General features: G+C 38.4%; 1 non-coding gene across 1 annotated transcript; it reads right to left on the reverse strand.

The window, feature by feature from the left end:
- Window positions 1–20235: 20235 nt before the first annotated feature.
- LOC138383535 (U6 spliceosomal RNA) lies at window positions 20236–20339 on the reverse strand. The gene has a single exon (XR_011233602.1). It is a non-coding gene; the product is annotated as a U6 spliceosomal RNA (small nuclear RNA).
- Window positions 20340–21319: the final 980 nt, after the last annotated feature.

Raw genomic sequence — 21319 nt, forward strand, 5'->3', positions numbered from 1 at the left:
AATTGAGAGACAAACTAGAAAATACTCCCAACAGCACAGTGAATCAGTCTAGAAGTCCTGGAGTGGGAAGGATGGCCAGGAGGAAAAGGAGTGACAGATTGTCATCCCATATGCACAGACCAGGCATCATTAGAATAGCAATGTTATATTTTGCTTTTTCACTTATCGTATGATTTAATCATTTTGTCATATTCTTAAGGATTCATTGTAAACATAATTTTGGATACATATTATTCCAAATGATGGGCTGGGTTTCTAGGATTCATAAATTCTAGATGTAGTAAGGAACATCTTTTAATTTTACGTGCTGTTCCGTTTCCCCATTCCTACCATGCAGGGTACAGTTGTACATGTTGCAGATCTCCTGAAAAAAAACAAAAACCTCAGTGGCTGAATGAATGCATAAATTAAAGTTTTATCCAAAGATATCTGCAGTCATCCTAGGCACTCCTACCTAGGATGTAAGTAAGTATTCCCTTCCACTGGTTTCCTACATTTGAGTCAATAGCTTCATGAGAGATCTAATCTCCTAGATTAGTCATATTAATTAATATATTAGCCATATCTTTAAAAGAGGGTTTTATGATTTACCTTGCAAGAGTGAGCAGTGGAAGGAATTCCAAACACAATGGCAGGTAGAAGTGAGTAGATGTGTTGGGAGATTTCACAGAATATAAGATGGTCGTCAGATCTCATACAATGCAGTGTCTGGGTGAAATGTGATTATCTTTTAAGTGTGATTGCCTGTGCCTGGCACACAGAATAGAACTCTTGTCCATGTCACAGTCTGGTCAGACAGAGGAAAACACAGGCAATACACCGTTTACATCAAATTGTAAAGAAAGATAGGAGCAATAAACAGAGAAAGAATTTTTAGAGGATAATTTAGGTTATCAGGTCTAGAAATCCCCCATCCTCTTCAAAAGAAAGGATGCAAAGAATAAAAAACATCATGCCACAATTTTATTAGAGACCAAAACTGCCCATGACTGTCCTAAACAGCTCTTACAGAACTGGACACAAAGGGGGAACTACCGTCTACTTATCTTTCCTTCCTAGGCCTGAGCTAGGCGTCTGCTGCTATGAGATGCTGGCAGTCACTGGTCTTCCGGTAGCTCGATCAGATATGCAGAGACCTCGCCACATTACCATTCTGACACATTGCCATTCCTCCCCCATGGAAATCTTTCTGGGTCTGCAAAGCTAGTTAGACAAATCAACCCTCTCTCATGTCTGCCCCATTTTTATATACATTTGAGAGTTGTTTAAATAAGCACCTCGCCCTCTATTCTGGAGGCTTTGACTTTAGAGCAGTCAATAAAAAAAAAAAAAAAAGGAAAAATCCTTCTGTGGAAATTACTTCCCTATCCCACTTGGGTTCTGAAAATCTGTCCTTTTCTGCGCATCAGCCTGTGAAAGAAACAATTTAAGGGTTGTTTTGTTGTTGTTGTTGTGTGCGTGGTTTTCTTGAACATCGGAGTTCAATTATAAACTAGCCAGGAGATATATTTCTATACAGCAAATTTGAGCAGCCTTAAAGTTTATGCTGCTTAAATCACTTCAGATTGTGGGATATTCACATCTCTGAATTTTATGATAATGTCAAGAGAGCTTCTGGTGAGTCCCATTAATTTTTTTGGTATTGTTTAATTTTACATGAGTAAATATAATTACTCCTTTTGTCATGAAGAGCAAGTTCTAATACCAATTTATAATTCATGGAGCTAATTATGTTAACGAGAAGGCAATCATTCCTCAGCTATCTCCCCTGTAATTTTAAAGGATTTTGATTTTTTTCCCCTTTCCTCTACAATTTCTCTTCCAGCTATGAAAAGGAAGTGTACACAATTCATCTGTGATATAATTATTTACCATGGCAACAGTTTGTGAATGGGATTGGGAAGTTGCACAGAAGGAGAAAGCAGCTTAAGGGGAACAGCCTAAAAAATCCTTTCAAGACAAGTGAAGAGGCCTTTCAGGTGGGAAAGGTTTTTGTTTTCCTGACATTTTAAGGAGGAGCTCAGGTTTGCCTACCATTGTAAAAACTGTTGTTGATCCTAAAATGAAAGAGTCTATTTTCTACAGTTGCATTTCTGAAAATCATCTTGATTAAGAGAATGGCAGAAAAGACAAAGCCACGTTTTTCCTCTGCATTTGAATTAACAGCTCCCAGGAAGATGGGAGGGAAGTGTTTGCAGGCTGTATTATCAGATTGTAAATGAGAAAAACATTTGAGAAAAAAGAGACTCCTGTTCCTTTGTAGTCCTGAGACCAGTAATAGCCTAACCCCACTCGGCAAAATCTTCCTTCCTGGGTGAGGACAGATCCAAAGAAAGAAAGAAAAAAAAAAATCTATCCAAATCCAGTGGTCCAATCTTTGGGCTTCACCTGAGGCTGCCACAAATTCTTTCCCCATCTCCTCTGTTCAATGGGATATTGATTATTTCATCCCCATTTGTGTAATGCCAATGAATGTAATCAATATACTTCTAAAGAACACAAACATGCATATCAAAATAATAATAATATTAAAACACAAGCCACCATCTCCTAAGTGTTTTCAGGCTTTTGTCCTTTTGTTCACTTGTGAGAAATGTAACTTCTTCCTTTCTTACAGTTTTCTGCAATAACTAACATGTAACCTCAGCTGAAGCATTCTTGATTGCTTGATAAAATTACTTTTGCTTAATATTCCAAGATGCTAATTGCATCAAGAGCTGTGGAAAAAGCTCACAACCAGGAGTTGTATGAGCAGAAGGCTCCAGACAGCTTCATCTCCTCAGAAACATACAGAAGCAAGTGAGGCTACAAAGATGCCTGGTGATACAACATGTTAGAAAGAAAAGGTTAAAAAAAATTGATCCTATTGAAAGCACTGAGATCCTGTGTTCTAATTGCAGAACCAGCAATCCAGGGGCACGATCACATTTGTGACATGCTCTTGCTGATGTTATTGCATTTGAAGGACTGTCATTTGAATACGCCTATGGTGTGTCTGGAGTTCGGTACCACGGTGTGTCACTTGAGTAGAACACAGGATTGTGCAAACTAAACAAAGAAAAACATATTTCTCCTTCCTATCTTTCATAGTTTTCTAGGAAAAGGGAATTGAAACTAAGAGAATGCAATAGTTCACCCTTTGAACTATTTAGCCTGATTAAAGAAATTTGAAGAAAATTTACATTAGAAAAAAACAGTTAACATAATTTTTGAAAATATGTACATGAAAGTGATAAACTAGCTCAGCCCAGTGCAATTAAGCATGTGTTTTCTTTATCTCTTAATTTATTCCATAGTCCTTTTTCATTGCATCTGGTAGATTTGGGATTACAAGAGAAGCACCACACAGTTTTGTAGAACATTAGAACTAGAAGAGAACTTTGAGGGTCATATTCCCATTTCCTTATCTTAATAGATAAGAAAATTGAGTCTCCAGGAGGTTAAAAGAACAGCTTTAGGTCTCAGAGACTTCTTGCCTTCCAAGTTTAATTGCTTGTTCAAACAAGGTGTATAAGTAAGAAACACATAAGGAACTTTAAAATCAAACACAGAGATGATACATTTATACAGCAGTGACAAATTCTACAGAAATTTAGGGAAAGAAAGATTGTCTATGATGGTTAAGCAAGGGAGACTTCATGCAAGAGGGGCCATTGAAATGAGCCATACATGATGTGTGTAATTTACTCTGGAGGAGGAAAGAGGAAGAGGTTCTTTCTTACGTAGAGGAACATCAAGACTGCCCTTGAGTTTGCCATGAGCAACACTGTTAGTGAAATCTCTTTTTAGTTGAAGCATGAACTTTTTGCTTTGTGGCCTGGACAATGAGTAAGTGAGATTCTTCCTCCAAGAAAAGCATAATTGAAGACCACAGAACAAGATAAACTGCTCTTGATCCAGTCTTTACAACTAGGAGTAGGTCAGCTATAATATGGCTAACAAATTAGTTTGTTCATTTAACCACATCCATCCAACCAACCCAGATACCTCAGTTTCATTACTGTTGGGACCATCATCATTCCAGCAACCACAGTGTCCAAGTCACTTCTATTACTATTAGGGGATTATAGGCATAAGTTTAGCCCCCTTGATAAATCTACTTTTTGTCCCTATTCTAACTTTGTTCGATAGTCTCCTCTTTTATTTATTCATGTCCTTCCATCAAATATTCTCATTCTGCCACCTTATTGCCAAATTTCTCAAATTTAACTGCATGCTAGAGACTTCCCTGTTCAGAAATTCCTGCTTTGGATAAGAAACTCTCTTCTCAAGGTGCCCCATTCTAGCAGTGCACTTTGTAGTGGAATGAAGGTGAGTTATTAATTTATTCACATGGAGTTGTTTATGTCTGTAAGTGACTTTAAATGTGCCTCTTTGGGGGCATTTTCCTTCTCGCTAGTAGCTTCTCCTAAGAACCAGAAACACAGGAAAATGTGACTGTCTCCTGCAAGCTGAGCTGGGATGCCAACACATCATCTCTCTAGTGTGAAGAGGAGGGTGGGCAATGGGGGTGGTGTTTACTATTGAGATTGAACAAAAGAGAAGAGAGGAAGCAATAGCTGGCGGTGCTCATCCCAGCACTGCTCAGGAGAACAGAAACTTTACACTAAGGACCCGGACTATCTCAGTGCCTTAAGGAAGTCCTCGATTTTGGCGGTCAGCCTTGGCCACACCTATCCTATAGTAAGGAAGTAAAAAATTTAGATTCCTTTTTACTTCCCTTGTTCCTATTTCTTGATCACTAGGACACCTTCTGTCTAGGATGTGGTGGATTTACCCTACAATGTCTGCACTGGCCATTTGTAATTTGCAAATTGCTTTTCTAGTTCTTAGGAGAAGCTACTAGCAAGAATGAAAATGTCCCCCAAGAGGGGAATTTGGAATCTGCAAATTCCAAATCCTGTTGCATTATTATTTCTCACAGTAAATTCTATAAATCAGCATTCTCTTTCCATACATCAACCTTACAAATTTAGTGGATGTGAGTTCTCTGTGAGTGATGGGAAAATGATCACCTGACAGAAGTCAGGCTTCGGCACCGGGGAGGCCGAGAGTCAGCCGCAGGTCTAGAGGGGACCTCTCCGGAATTCGAAAGCCAATCCTCCGCACCTCCTGGCCTGCTGCCCTTTCCTGACAAAAATTCCCACCGTGATTTATCTGTCTTTGGCTGTTTGAGAATTTATTTGTTTTTTTCTCCAAGAAAAAAAATGGTGACTTATTTAGGAAACACAATGTTTTCCCTTAAATTGATGCTTCTCTGCTGATGAACCTTTAGAGATTGCGGCAGATTAGTGGTAGATGTAACTTAGATCAGCCTTTGTTCAGGCTGCCTCCCTGGGCACAGCCGATTCCTAGAGCACAGGCAGCACTTACTCCATGCGTACGTAAAGTCAGCGGTGGTGACCACTCCACCCTTCTGTAAACATGTGGCGTGTGACTCCCGAAAATATTAGAGGAAGCCTATCAAGCCAGACATCAAGGCTCCTTCTGGGCTTAATGGGGTGAATATACAGACTGTGCTGCTGCAATGACCAGAAGCTTCCATGCCTCTAGGTGGGAGTGAGGGAGGAGAACATTCTTATTGGAATCACAGCATGCCTGTTTGCAAACCAACAGTTCAAGGCTACCCTGTAATTAAACCAAAGTGACCTTCTATAAAATATTTCCCTTGTCCTTTCCCTGGCTCCCAGGTGAAGGCAAAGTGGTTGTTTAAGTGGCATTGACCATCTATGGACGTCCTTATTTATAAAGAAGTCCTTACCATGTGGCAGTCAGGCGATAGCAGTTGCAAAATGGTATTTCCCAGCCCCTTCCGCATCCAGATGGCTCATTTAAAGCATCATGAAGTGAAAGGCAAAAAGAGGAAAACATTAGCACAGACAGAATCGTAGCTTGTTTGCGGAAAATTAGAAGACGCACCCTTTGATTCCTTTGTGGCTCCCCATCCCCACCTCCAAATGGTTTAAAATTAAAACGGGGACAAAAAAGCATCTCCAGATTTATTTGGCTCTGCCATATTAACCGTAAAAAAGATCTAGCCTGTTCCAATCTTAACCCAGCAGTAAACTATAAATTCAACTTCCCTTCTCTGCTGGGGAAATAAAATCCAAATACAGTAGCATCCAAATAATTATCAAGAGTTGAGCTGTGCTGGCAGGGTGCAATGTACAAGATTCAATTTTAACTAGTGATTACAGACCGGCAACCTTCTAGCCCTGAATGTCAAACGGCCATGTCACTTTCTCCTGTCACGGAGTATGTCAGGACTCACCGCAGCCTGGTGACTTTTCATCAGAGGTAATGAATCTTGTACTCCTGAGATGGGAAATGTCACTGTGCCTCCAGCCCCTTCCTCTCCCCCCACCCTACCCCTCATTCCCTTCCTGCCTCCTGTCCAGGTCCTAATAATTAGGAAAAAGATGTTGTGTGTGACATTGCTTTTCACATCCACACCAGGGCCCTGCTGCTGTTGGTTTAAATTGTGCCGTGAGTATCCAACTTGCAACCACACGTGATGAAATGGCCACCTCAGTAGACGGTTTATGGTATTGGAGTCTCATGCATCAAGTTCTCTTGTCCTTGAGCAATAAAATGGAAAAACAGTTAAGCTCTGACCTTATAGCCTGTATGGTTTGGGGCTCCAGTCCAACTCCTGATAACTCGCCTTTAAATCTCGTGAACTTGGCGCTTTTTGTTTCTGACCTTTTTGCTGCTGAGATGCCATTTGGGACATGGATGAGGATGGAGCCCAGATTTTCCTGAGTAGTGACAAGGAAAGAGTGTGCTGTGGCTCTCAATGGTGTCTCTAAACCCCAGGAGTTTGGTGTCTGACATAAAATGAGACTGCACAAAACATTTTATTATTTTTATTATTTTTTACATAATGAAATCACAGATGATACTCATACAATTATAATCACTAGTTTTTGGAAACTTTTTCTTGAATATCTTAAACTCTTAACATAAATCCCAGAATCTTAGAGGCTTGAAGGGAGTATATATGAATTGAATTAGGAAAAAAAAATATGTGAACTAAGAAAACACTCGTTGCTTTTTATACATATCATCATTTTTAAACATATTTAGTACCTATTATGTTCAGCATAATACGTTAACCATTGAAAGATATAAGAGAGCAATGTATGGCTTGATCTCTGCCTTCAGTTAATGTCAACAATAAGACACATGCATGATATAAAATAAGGAAATATGTATAATTTCTGTATAAAGTAAGGAAATATGTAGTAACAGGAAGGAGATAGCCTTCCCTATATGAATAACAAACCCCACAGGGCACAAGTCAATTAAACTCATCTCAGATGATGGAAAAGACGCAAAACCAATATGGTCTGGAGTCACAGACTCAACCAAAGAAAAGGCATCAAGGAAGCACAGTACATGTCAACACAAGGCAACATTGCTAGGGCTGGGAACATCTCCACATTTGGTTGTAGCAGTTAGGTATCCCACAGAACACAGAAGTAAATCATAGCTGAGGTCAGTTAACCCACTGTCATCCAATATAAGCCAGACAGATGGAAAGGCAAAATCAAGGCTAATCATGGTGTCAAGCATGGCTCCAAAGGATCGGTGGGTTTCCCTTGCTAGGTAGACTTTTTGTTTTTCCTGAACAGCTTGGGGCTCTCTTATTAGTCAAGATTCTGAGCAAACCACTTAATGTACTAGGGCTTGTTAGAGGAAGTTTGTTATTTCTAGATCTGAGACTTGCTTGCTAACCTTGCTTCCTTTCTTCCTTCCTCCCATATCAAGTTCCAGACATCAAGCTAAGCACAAGCAGTAAGCAAGGAAAACAGGCTCCTTGTCATAATGTGGCCTAAAACTTGGTGGAGAAGATGAGCGAGCATCCAGGTAATTAAAATATGGTGTGGTAGGAAAATGAGAGAGGTTGCCACATGCTAATGGGGCTTTAATAGGCTGCCCGGCCCAAATGCACGAAGGTAATAGGGAGAGCTTTCCAGAGGATGCCCAAAGGTAAACAGGATGCCTTTACCCTTGAGTCTCAGGGGAGCCATGGATCTCTGGCCACATTTGAGGTTCTTTGATGGGGGTTTGAAATTTCCTCTCTCAGTTGCTAGAATGGGTCCTCCCTCACAGTGAGAAATGGGAGGTCACCCTTATTAACACCAGCGTCTTTATCCTCAGTGATTTAATGTGACATTTAGAGGAGGCTTTCAAGGACAGAAGGGGCCTGCATTTAAGGCACATGCAGTATTCTAATCAGGATTTTGTGGTGTGATGTAGCAAAGCATAACATACCTTCTCCTTTGTTTCATTTTTCTGTGCCATTATAAGTTCATTAGGAATGAGGAATGGGCAACAAAGTTAGAAATTTCTTTAAACCATCTCCTTGAAATGTTACAGAAAGTTGGTTTTCTACTTTATTTATTCTTGCCATGTCTATTTTTAAATGTATTTTTATGTTTAAAATGTATCCAACAATTGAGACTCTGTCATGTGGTAGGCAAACTGCAAGTCACTGGAAGATCCAAGAGCAAATAAAAACAATACTTTCTTTCTATTATATAATTTTCAGTCTAGGAAGGGAGAGAGATGTGGACACATAGTTACACTGCGATTTTATACCTATGTAGATACAGGAAGCAGTAAATGGTGCTAGACTGTCTCTGCATGCAAAGTCTGGGATTGTGGTCCAAAAAAGTTCATGGATCTTTTGAAAAAAAAAAAAAAAACAAATGTACATAAGCCAATATATCTGTTGAGTTTAAATAAGGTGCAGGCTGCCATTCCAAAATATGAAAGTGATTCCTCTTTGATAGTTAGAACTACTTGTAACTTCACAGATCGGGGAGATACTACTCTGGTTTCTGTGACGATCCGGGACAGTGCCGAAGTGAAGGAGGCAATAGGTGTCGCAAACAAAGGAAGGTGCCTGCATACCCCCTAGTTAGACAAGATACACGACAAGTATACATGTTTGGGAAGGCCTCTTATGAGGCAGACCGAATTAAATTGCAAATTTTTTTTTTTTTCTTTTTCATCACCAACCCTGAGATCCCAGTCTTATCTTCAAGTCAGATTGATTGAAATGCATTTCTCTGGAGACAGAGAGACTCCCTGCCCAGTGGAGCTGAGAAGACAGGTGTCTCAGTATTTGTACAAGCAGTCACCAAAGGGACGCAAGTTCCTTGAAATGCAGGTGTGTCTGGGATGAAGGTGAGTGGTCACAGAGGTCAAACTCTAATTGGCTGACACACAGGAATGTATTGCAAGAGAAACTATGCTGTATGATGTTGTAATGTTGGATACATGCCATTATATTATTCATAATACATTTGTGAAAACACATAGAATATAGAGCATAAAGAGTGAACCCTAATGTAAACTTGGACTTTAGTTAATAGAAATGTATCAATATTGGCACATCGAGGGTAAAAAATGTACCAGGTTAACAAAAGATGTTTATAATAAGGGAAAAGGTGGAGGGGCTGGGTTGATGGAGTATATGGGAATGCTCTGTACTTTTCCCTCAATTTCTTCATAAACCTAAAGTGCTCAAAAAAATAAAGTCTCTTTTTTAATACTTATTATACTATAGAGTGTCTATCCATGTAATCCATTTTTGGTCCTCTTGTTTGTCTATGAGTTATGAAGTTAAAGTCTATGTTTTCATTTTCTATTGAGTAGCTTAATAAACATTTATTGAATGATAATAAAATATAATGCTTATAAAATGTTTCTCTACGAAAAAATGTAAAACCGAGATGCGTAGCAATCCAGGCAAGAGGAGAATGGCAGCAGTTTGAGTGGAAGAGGTGACACTCTGCACAAAGGTTTGGGTGCACAAGTGGGGTTCACTGGATGGCCTGAAAGCACCTCCACTTGGTGGAAACCTTTAGTGAAACTGAACCAAGGTCTTGGTCCGTTGCTGTCGGAATATGCAAATATAGCTCCTCCTGCCTCTATATACAGTGTCCTCACGTAATCTTTTCTGGAATGTTTATTTAGCTATGTTCATCTTACTATTTTGCATTTTGGGGAAAAAAGGCTGTTGTACTTGAAGCCAAGAAACACCATCATGAAAATTCAATTTAAATGCAAACTTCAGAAATTATATTTCAAATAGTCCTAAGAGGACTAATTAATAATTGTAAAGTGCTTTGAAGACGGAAAGTGCTAAATTAATGTCAATATTTATTTATTAATAATCAGAGAAGGTGATGCTGCCATCTTGAACTTGACTCTTTCACTATCAAGTGCTGACTACTGCCATGATTTAACCCTCTTAATTGCCTTCTCCAGCCACCATTGCCATGTGGGAATTCCACACTTTATATTTAGTATTTCATTATTTTAAAATATTGCCAGTTATATATACATGATAGGAAAGAATTTCTGCACCTTGCATGCAGTGAAGCTGTGCTTTACAATGGCACCTAAAAATTTTGGCTTCATATAAAATCAAGTTGTAGTTAACAGCACCAAGTACAGTGGCCACGATAGAGTAGGTGCTTTGTAACAAGGCTTTGATTGAGTGACTGAATAAATGAAAAAACATAATAATGCGATCTGTTTTATACAAGGTGGAATACTACATTTAGACTCACTTCATAACTAATTTGTACCACTGGGAAACTTGATTCATATATTCATTGGATCTAAACAAAATGCTACTTTTATTTTTTATTCCATGAATACTAGGTTGCAATCTTCACTGCCGTATATACTTTTCTGCAGTTCATATATAGGTTGTGTTTTTGCCAATTACATTTGATGGTATGACAGTGAAAAGAGATGCTTTTAAAAAAAAGTGCAACAAGTAACGAAAATATTAAATATACCCAAATAGAGATCAAAGCTCGAGAAGGCTTCTTGACTTTTAACTGAAAGTTAGCTATTTTATATTATCCACATTGGACACTGTCACAGGAACTGCTGGCAGAGCCTGTAGTCCATGACTCAGTGTCTACTGTGTAGTCTTCCACCAACTACCAACTAGAGGGAGTAAGGACTCTGGTTTGAGAGATGCCCATCTGCACCAGCTGTTTGTTATTAGTCAGAAATCACCATCACCTCTTAGAAACAGCAGCTATCTTTAGCTGACTACACATAGGAACAAGGTTTGTCACTCAAGGAGAAGGGAGCTGGCCAAAGAACAATGAATAGTCAGCAAAAATTCACCTATGAGATCAAGTTGTGGTTTTCAAAACCAAGCTTCAAATCAATACAGAAAGGAGCGGGTAAGAGGAAGGATATATGGATCAGCAGAGAAATACCGCTTTGAATATGGCACAACAGGTCCTGTCTGATAGGAAAGTCTGAGCTCCCCGGCCCATTTATTGATTAAATAAATATATTTTAAGCACCTGGCACTCAAGCCCTGAATTAGGCTTTGTGGCAGATACACTTATGTGGCATTTTGAAGATTTGAAATTCTGCTTGTTCTCAGGGAATCCCCCCAAAGACTGAGATGCTCAGCAAATGAGTGACAACCCAAACACCTGCAGAACCTTGCCATTTCCATGTGGCTTTGCTCACTTCTTCAACACAAAGTCAGTAACTCCCAGATAGTATTTTTTTTTTTTTTTTTTTTTTTTTTGGTGAAGAGACTTCACAGCTAAGGGGGATAAAAAGCTAAAAATTTTAAAGGGAGTTATGTACATATTCAACACATTCCACTTGGTAGAGAGCTGACTCTGGAGAGAACAAGGAAAGTTTACAACAATTTCCATATGAGCAAAGTAAAGGGTTTGCAAAGAGCATGCCCCTCTGTAACCAGCAGTGTTTTATGGTCTAAGACACTATTCATCTATTACCATGTGACAGGTAAATGTAAATTCTACATAATGGAAATACAATTGTGATGAGATCATTTTTTCATATTTCTAAGTTTTATCTCATTTGTCAGATTGCCTGTTTTTAAATAATTTGTACATATTGGCAGATACACACTCAGAAGGGACTATGGTTGACTGATCGATATAAAACAGACAGAGAACAGTATCCTTTAGTCCCCAACCCCCGGGCCATGGACGGGTACCCATCCATGGCCTGTTAGGAATCAGGCCGGAGGTGAGCGGCAGGTGAGTGAGCGAAGCTTCATCTGTATTTACAGCTGCTCCTCATCACTAGCCATCACCCCCACCCCAGTCCGTGGAAAAACTGTCTTCTGTGAAACCAGTCCCTGGTGCCAAAAAGGTTGGGGACCACTGAAAACAATATAAAGCAATATAAGCCAGTCCAGGGCCCAATTCTAACATCAGTACAAATGTATGGAAAGCCACCGGGAGAATTTCCAATTTTACTATTTTGAAAGATCCGGATGCCCCAAGTTTCAGTATGGAATTAGAGGATGAAGTTTATATAAATCAAGGCTTAATTCAGGAAGCAAACTCAAATTGTTTACAATGAAGACCATCCTATCAAACTTATCGTCCTATCTTCACCTATGCTGTTGTGATGTTCAGTGCCACGTCCATACCAGCTGGGCACTGCTGATGGCGACATTCCCACTAGCAGCAGAAATATCCTCTCAATATGCATCGCAAATATCCTTCAGCAAATACAAGGCCTTCACACTGTATTCTTCACTGTCGGCCTCTTCTGCTTCCCATTTTGTTTATTTTTTCTGGTTTCCAATGTATCCATCCCGTTGATTAAGAAGTGGTCTGCTCTAAAACTAACATTCTAATAACAATTCATTTCCCTGTGATTTGGCTTTTCAGACGCTCTCTGTTCCCACATATTTACAAGCTATGTGAGGTGGTGACCTATCCTCCACAGGACCTGGTGCCATGTCCCCACCACCTCCCGCCCTTCTGTGAGATAAAGTAGGACAGATAAAGGGGTGTGTGTGGGAAGCTGCCCCAAAACTTCATCCAAGAAATTGCTTGGGAATGATAAAATTATGTCTCAGCTACTACCCATGATATTATGTTGAAATAAATTTATATGGGATTCCCTGGAATTATACGTTATGGGAAAACATTGCTCCTATCTGAGATAATTTTTTTTTACTATATTAATATCCCCCACCTTTTGCTCCACATTTCCCTTCCTCCCTAAGTCATTACTACCATACTTGGGTTTCCTACTAAATAAGAGTTCTTACCCATTGTGTCACCCATTGTGAAGGTGTAATAGTGAGGACATTTCTTTCCAGAAGGAAATCAACAATTCAACTATATTATTTATTGTTTTTCTTTTTTGAGGGGGCTGGGGAGGGAATCAACTATATTAAGTTGCTGGGTATTTCACCTCTCATATCTCTATGCAGTCTTCTCGTCATGTTCCCTCTCCTAACTCTCAAGTCACTCATGGCCATTCTCATATTTCCATTTTACAGTTATATGTATAAGCAAAGACTTGTTTGGTTTCCCAAGATGATAAATGCTCACCTTGGAAAACCTTCTTGAGATCTAGAACTTTGTCCTTTATTTTCATGTCTTCTGCCATTCCAGAACTGGGTATATCAGAGATGGTCAGATTTGATTTGACATTTGATTGATTGAATGATTGATCGACTGAATGTCTATGGTAGAGAGCACACCAGAGACAGCTGTTTTTTCAATTCATCCTGGTTCTGTGCTTGATAGATAGATGGTCTAAGCATAGTTGCTATAGAATTCTGAATACAGGGTAAGAATCCTAAGGAACAGTATTGGAAATTCTGTGGTCTAAATTATAATGAAAATAGTTTAATCATACTTTACAGCTTCATATATGTTAATATAAGTTTATTTTTGTTCTAACTTTTACAAAAGAAAACAACAAAAATAACTATCATTGCAAAGGCATAAGAAAATTGTGTGGTCTCTCTCTTTCCCTCTCTCTCACTCTCTCTCTCTCTCTCTCTCTCACACACACACACACACACACACCCCTCTATATATCAAATTGACTCCATGTGAAACACTAAGCATCTTTGTTGGGGCTTTGACAGCTAAATTAAATTAATTTAATTTAAGTTAAATCAAATACCTTGCATTGTATATTTAAGTTGCCATTCAAATAGTACAGATTTTTCTGGCTGTCATTTAGAATGAATTCAGTACCACAAGTTTTCCATTGAATGAACAGAGCTAACTGAGGGCATCCAAGAAGAAACCTTCGTAGATAATTGGCTAGCTCTGGGAGCTAGTGTAGCGGAACATGCTTCCAGATTGAATCAAATTCTGGAGCTCTACTGAAGAGAGAACTAAAGGATGAAAGCAAAAGTTTATATGCCAACTAAAGAATGATTTGTACTTTCATTTTTATCAACTTTTATTATTTTGCCTGATATGCAAATGCCTTTATAACATATTTAAAAAAATAGTTTCTATTTTTACTACATTTTATATATTATAAAGTATAACAAGGGCAAAATTCTGTTAATTGCAAGAACAATGAGCATATAAAATAATCAGGATTCTATTTTCTCTTTTTTATTTTGAAAAAGAAAATATTAGCTTCACGGAGACTTTGACAGAATTGTCATTATGACATTAACAAGGCACAAGGAAGTCCTAGACTGAAATTTATCTCGTGTGTGAAATGTAAATGCATCACTGACAATAACAGAGATTAAAATGACCTTAAGCCCAAACAAACATCATTATATTTGATGTTGAAAGTTTAAATAAGTTTTGTATTTGTGGATATAACACCAAGATTAAAATTGCTCCTTTATTATCTACCCCAGATTTTCTTTCTCTCCCCCTCACTTTCTCTTTCTTTCTTTCTCTGTCCATTCATTCTTTATTGTTCATCGTAATCTGTCCACACCTTAATAATGTACTGTGCTCCCCATTTATAGTTTCTTTAATATATCTTGGTGTCTACTATCTGTCTAAAGCCACACAATATCATATCTAAGGACATAAAGGCAGACATATCTATCTAAAGTCATCTGAGTGTTCTGTGACTACAAGGATATTTGTCATCAATTATCTGGCTGCTGTACATTACATGTGGGCTACATCATAAAGCCTGTGGTTCTGTTTTATAATTCTGAGGCCAGACATTTCCATGTTCAACTCTCACCACAATTCTTTCACTCTTTCATCACTCCATAAATGTTTACTTTTCTCTCTTTCTTGCCGGATCCCTGGTTCCTTGGAGGGTACTGCCTTCCTCATCACTGAATTTTCCATAACATTTAACATAATACATTGTACATAATATGTGCCTATTGTGTCTTTGATAAATTAATGAATCATTTATGTTTGATTTCGATGGATGAGATGAGACAGACATTTCAATTTTAAATATTCTTTTCTATTTTTTTCTGTAGGCATACTAATGTTACTAATATTGCGTAGCCTGACTACTTGATGCAACTCTCTGGTCTATGTGGCAGTGTGATTCTACCTTTCCCTAGACAAACTCAGTGTCTAGTGTTGCTGGTTTGGGCCAAAGAATAAGGGTGGTGTAAGGCCTCCTCGAGATGACTGCAGAGTCCCATTCACTGCAGTCTTTGTAAATGTCACCTCTAAAACTCATGCAGTGCTCAGTCTGACAGCTTTAGAAGCAGTATCCTTTCCTCCCTCCCAATCCATCCAACCTCACAATTCAAAAACCAAGCAAGTCCCAACTGGCCTTGTCTGTGCTGTGACCATTATATATGCTATTGTTGCAGGAAGACATTTCCCTCTCTTATTCTGTGTACTCGAAAGCTAGAAATGCAGAAATTTTCCAAATTCTTAGAACACTGAAGACAATGACAATCGAGGAAACAACAGCACCATTGAGTAGAATAACTAAGCCACATATATATATATACTGGTGGCATGGAGTGTTTTCTCTACTAAGATAAGTGATGTTAATCACAGAATGACCTTTCCTTTGGCAAGGTGCCTAAATGGGAGACTCTACTGTAAATGAAATACAGTGTAGATGTATAGCCCACTACATTAATGAACAGAATTTTTTAAATGGCAAAGATGTCTAAGGAAACATCTAGAGCTGGGCCAAAGGATTGGTGGTGATTCATGGCTGTTGTTAATTTTTAAAGAGCACTGAAAGAGAATAGTATTTTTAAGTTCTCCTAGGAGAAAATCAACAGAAAGATTTGGATTTGTAATTATGCAAGTTAACTTGCCAGATGGTATAATTCAAAATATTTTTATGAAGGAAGTATTTTCATTTTACAGACAAACAAGAGTGATTAATAGGAACTTCTTTTCTGGCCACCCTCAGCATACTTTCAATAAATGGAAACCTTATCTTATTCCCTGCCATGGGCCATGGTGGAGCTGAATGGAAAGCTGTCCTTGTCACCTGTCATCTCTTATGTGCTCCCAGGGGAATTGAGGGTTGCCTTCATCACGTGGGTCCAAGGTCCAGTATATAAAACTCTATTTTTTTGAACTATAGCCATAGATATATTGTAGCCTTTTAGTGCTAAATAACTTATACTTCCACCTACAAAACACTGACACATTTTTGTTCTCTTCCATTTCTCCATTACATGTGAACTGATCTTTCACTCCCCTGCCACGTACCAGGTTTCTTCAAGGATATTGCCTTAGTCACTATTGGATTTTCCACAATATTTAGCACAATGCATTCCCTTGCATGAGTCTATCGGATTCTTGGTAAACACATGAGTCATTTATGTTTGATTTCAATGGATAATATGTAGGATGAAACTCGAATTTCAATTTCAAATATTCTCTCTGTGTTGTAAACTATCACTGTACATAAAAGCCCAGCTGTGAACTCCAGCCCCTGTCTCAGTGAATCACCCAGGCCACTTTCCATTGACTTTTTTCCAACTAATATTTCCATGCTCCAGTGTTCCCTAGCATGTCACACACCTTGCAATACTTTGGCTTGACCAACAGTTCTTCTCTTTGCATGTTAATCTAGTGTTTGACTCTGGCTTGATGCACAGAGCTCAGGTTAGAGAAACCTCTTTTGCTCCTTTTTCTCTCCATCCACCTAGGACTATAACTATCAGTCTAATCTTTAAAAAAATATAATAATCTAAGAAATATGGAGTCAAAAGAGGTTTGAACATATAACTGTGATTAAGACAGTCACAGTGCTGGGTGCAGTGGCTCACGCCTGTAATCCTAGCACTGTAAGAGGCCGAGGCAGAAGGATTGCTTGAGCTCAGGAGTTCGAGACCAGCCTGAGCAAGAACAAGACCTCATTTCTACTAAAAATAGAAAAATTAGCCTGGTGTCCTGGCACATGCCTGTGGTCCCTGCTACTCTACTTGGGAGGCTGAGGCAGGAGGATTGCTTGAGCCTAGAAGTTGAGGTTGCAGTGAGCTATGATGATGTCACTGCACTCTACCCAGGGCAACAGAGTGAGACTTTGTCTCAAAAAAAAAAAAAAAAAAAAAAAAAAGACAATCATAGTTAATATAAATGAGAAGAAGATCCAAATGGGATATCAGAGAGGGGAAGATGCTGGGCTATATACCAAGAACTGGACTACATCCCTGAAAACCCAGAAGTTGAGGGAGTGAGTTAATAAAAACGGGTGGATAGAAGGGAGGCCAGGATGGAGTCAGAAAACCATGCTGCTATCGACACTGAACATTTTGAATCAGCACAATTTTATCCACCATAGGATGGATTTAAGCACCAGTAAATCACCCACAGACACTTGTGAAAATATTTTTCAGGGGTACCATATGTATTCTTATAAGAACTGAGGAAAACGACTTGCAAAATATTTATAGAAGCAGAAAATTGCAAGAATTAAGCCTGAATTTGAGATTCTTTGAGATACAACATCTCAAATGCAAACAGAAAAATCTATTGAAATGTTTTAAGTTTTCTGATACTGGCTACTATTATCATTTTTAGTTTCTTTTCAACTAAGTCATTGCAACTAGGTATATTTAAAAGCAGAACAGGTAGTTTAATAATGGAATTTTGGGTTGGTCACATCTGACTTCTTTCAAGGCATGGTTTGGGGAAAAAAAAAGACATGGCAAGAGAAAGGGTTATTGACTTTCATCCGGCTTTCATTTTCTTATAGCTTTCCTTTCAAATAGCCTAAAACCTATTAAAAGTTGTTGAAGTTTCTTGTGGCCAGGAAACACTGAAAAGGTCCCCCTCAGTTCCACCTATCCAAACTTACCATCTATGGTCTTCAATAAGAACACAGTGGACAGCACTGCAGATGTACAAAATGCAATGTGGTCCTTTACCTTTGCAAGTGTGCAAGGTGATCTCTGGCTCAACATGGTGATAAAGTGCCTGCATTTGCCTCCACTTCTCATTGAAATAAGAGAGAATCAAAATGGAATTAAACTCATAAACGTTAATAGGAGAGAGAATGAGAGATGCGGCAACACCCAATATTAGATTTCAAAGCACTGTTGAAAGATGAAAAATGGAAGGAGACCATACATTTGAACAAAGAAGGTTGACGAATCTACAGGCAAAAATTAACATAGAAAAAGATGGCAGGAGAAGAGGAAGCTAATCTTCCTGGCAAAACCCCAAATTCTTTTGGAATAAAATCAGTAGATATGGAGGATGGGATTATGAAAGGGGTCAAAATCGGAAGGAGAGAGGAGTAGAGAACCTGACTAAAATTCTGTCTCTGGAACAAGGGGCCAATCAGTCCCCTACTCTCCTCCTCTCTCTCCCACATTCCTGGATATAACAAGGGTACAAGACACTTCATGTTGATTCAAGGCAAAAGAAAACAAAGCAAAATAACAACTATCATCATAACAAAAATGGTGACCACTACATTAAAAAAATGCAATATATCACTTGGGCAGAATTAGAAGCACTAGGTGAGAGCTAGCGCCACAGATTAAATTTCTTCCTGCTTTGGCAATCCCTTAGCAAAAGGCTGGCCTCTCGGTGAGTCTAGTGCCTAGCTGGCCAGGTCAGCCTCCCGATTGAAGGAGGAATCTCGCAGGGAAAACAAGTCTATATATATAGCAGTAGAGAAAATTCAGCTCACTACCTGGAAATGTCTATCTAATGCCTCTTGTTTTAAATATGAACAAATAACCTATAGTCACTCAGGCATATAAAGAAAACCAGCAGCATTAAAATGACAAGATAAACAAATAAAACAATTATAGTGGAAACAGAAATAACTAATGGAAGAAAAGAAATTTGAAAAGAAAATCTAATTAGTATTCTCAGAGAGAATACCAAGAATATCTTACCAAAAAATCGATAAGATAGTCTAGGAACTCAACATGAACATACAGCAAAGGGGACAAAGAGACAGAAAATATGTGGTAAAATATAAAAACTGTAGGAGAACAATCCAGGATACCCAACATCCAACAAACATGAGCTCTGGAAGGAGAAAGCAGAAAATAAAAGGGAATAAATAAGCAAAATAAAGTACAGGAAAAAGTTGGCTATCTGAAAAAAGACATGCATATTTCTGCTTTTGGAAGGGGTCTCTAATTATATACACCAAAAAAAGGTGGATTCAAAAAAAAAAAACTACTCCTAAATATATCATTAGGAAATTTCAGAACATAAAGAGAAAAAAAGAAGCTTTCTCAAACTTTGCCAGTTGCCGTGGCAGAGGAAGGAGAACTCGGTATTTAAATACCCAGGTCTGAGTGTGACTCACTTGCCTGCTCCTTAGTTCACTGGCCAAAGTTCGTCAACTTGGCTGCATCAGCCACGATGGGTCTAGGAAGTTTAATCATCCCATGTGCGTAGAAGGCAGAGAGGAGGAATAATTATTTGGGAACAGCACCAATGTCTTCAATCATTGCTTTTACATATCTTATAAGATTGTGCATGGAGTTTTTCTAGTAAAACAAGGGTGAAGATCATGGGGAAAACATGCAGAGATGTTTATTTTATAAAGGATAAATCAAGAGATATGGGCAGAGGCTGAATAATAAAAAGATATTTTTTTGTATGCACTTGTAATATGTATACACATGTATACATAATTGTGGTAAATATACATAATATAAAATTTACCATGTTACCCATTTTTAAGTTTGCAGTTATGTGGCATCAAATATATTCAAATTGTTATGCAACCATCTCCACAATTCATCTCCAGAACTTTTTCATCTTCCCCAAGTGAAACTCTATAACCATTAAACAACTTCCTATTTGTCTCTCTCTCCAGTCTCCAACAAACTCCATTCTACTTTCTGTCTCTATGAATTTGACCACTCTAGTTACCTCTATAAGTAGAATCATATATTTGGCTCTCTGTGTCTAATTTATTTCACTTATCTTAATGTCTTAAAGGTTCATCCATGTTGCAGTATATCTTAAAATTCTACTCTTTTTTTAAGGCTGAATTATATTCCATAAAAATATAAAAATCTGCACAAATGTGCATGCTGTTCTTGAGTAGGGGCTGTATTCATCTCTGTATCATTTCAACTTTAGTATATGTGATGCTGAAGTGAGCACTGAACATATTTTTAAGAAATTGTTTAAAACAATGATAACCACCTGAAAAACTGGAATATTAACTAAAAAGTGAACGGTAGCTGGAAGTGAGGGTAATATAAGTGAGCTAAATATTCATCTTCAGTTGATAGGAAACGGCACTACCTAGATGTTATAAATTAAGAAAGAGTCATATCAGCACCTTGCATAGAACAAGGGATGCTACCTCCACAAGAAGCAACATTTTAAAAAATAACAATGAAGTGCCTCTGAAACAGCGACTCAATAATTTTAGAGGTAGAACAAAAGAGATGAGGTTTTTTTTTTTTTATTATTTTTAAGCATCCTGCATTACTGGTTTTATTTTATATACATATATATGTATATACAGCATATTTATTTTATATGTAAGTCATCATAGAAAGTGTCTCCAACCACACTAATACTTAATAACCAGCATTGTAACTCATAACTCCCCACATTTAATTGTGTCTACTTTTCATGGAACCAGGGTGCCTCTCCCACTTTCTTGAAGACCCTTGGACAGCGAAGCCACATGGAAAAGGACATAGGAATAAATGTGGAAAGGCATAACAGTAGCCTCACTCTGAAGGCCCCCTTTTCTCCTTTTCTCCACGTTGGAATCCCCATGTTACTCTATTATCTGTAGTATCATTTTATTACTATAACTGCTACTACTGCTATTTTTCCCTTTTGGTGAGATCTATCTGCTTCTTTTGGCACTGGTCTTGTTACTCGCCTGGAATGTGTCTGAGTTCATTGAAAGCATCCTAGTTTACTTTCCCCGTTTACCCCTGGACTTTCCTCAAAGGCCGGTTCTTGTTCAGTGCAATTTTCACATTAGCATCAGAGCTCACCTGAGAGTCTCTGGCAAAGGCTTCAGCAGCCAGACTTATGTGGTGGCCCCAACCCCGACTATAGCTGTGTGAGTAGTGCCTATGCATCCTCTGGGCCCCTGCTCCCTGGTTTTCCTTGGCCAC

Source organism: Eulemur rufifrons, chromosome 5 (assembly GCF_041146395.1).
Source record: "Eulemur rufifrons isolate Redbay chromosome 5, OSU_ERuf_1, whole genome shotgun sequence".
NCBI lineage: Eukaryota > Metazoa > Chordata > Mammalia > Primates > Lemuridae > Eulemur > Eulemur rufifrons.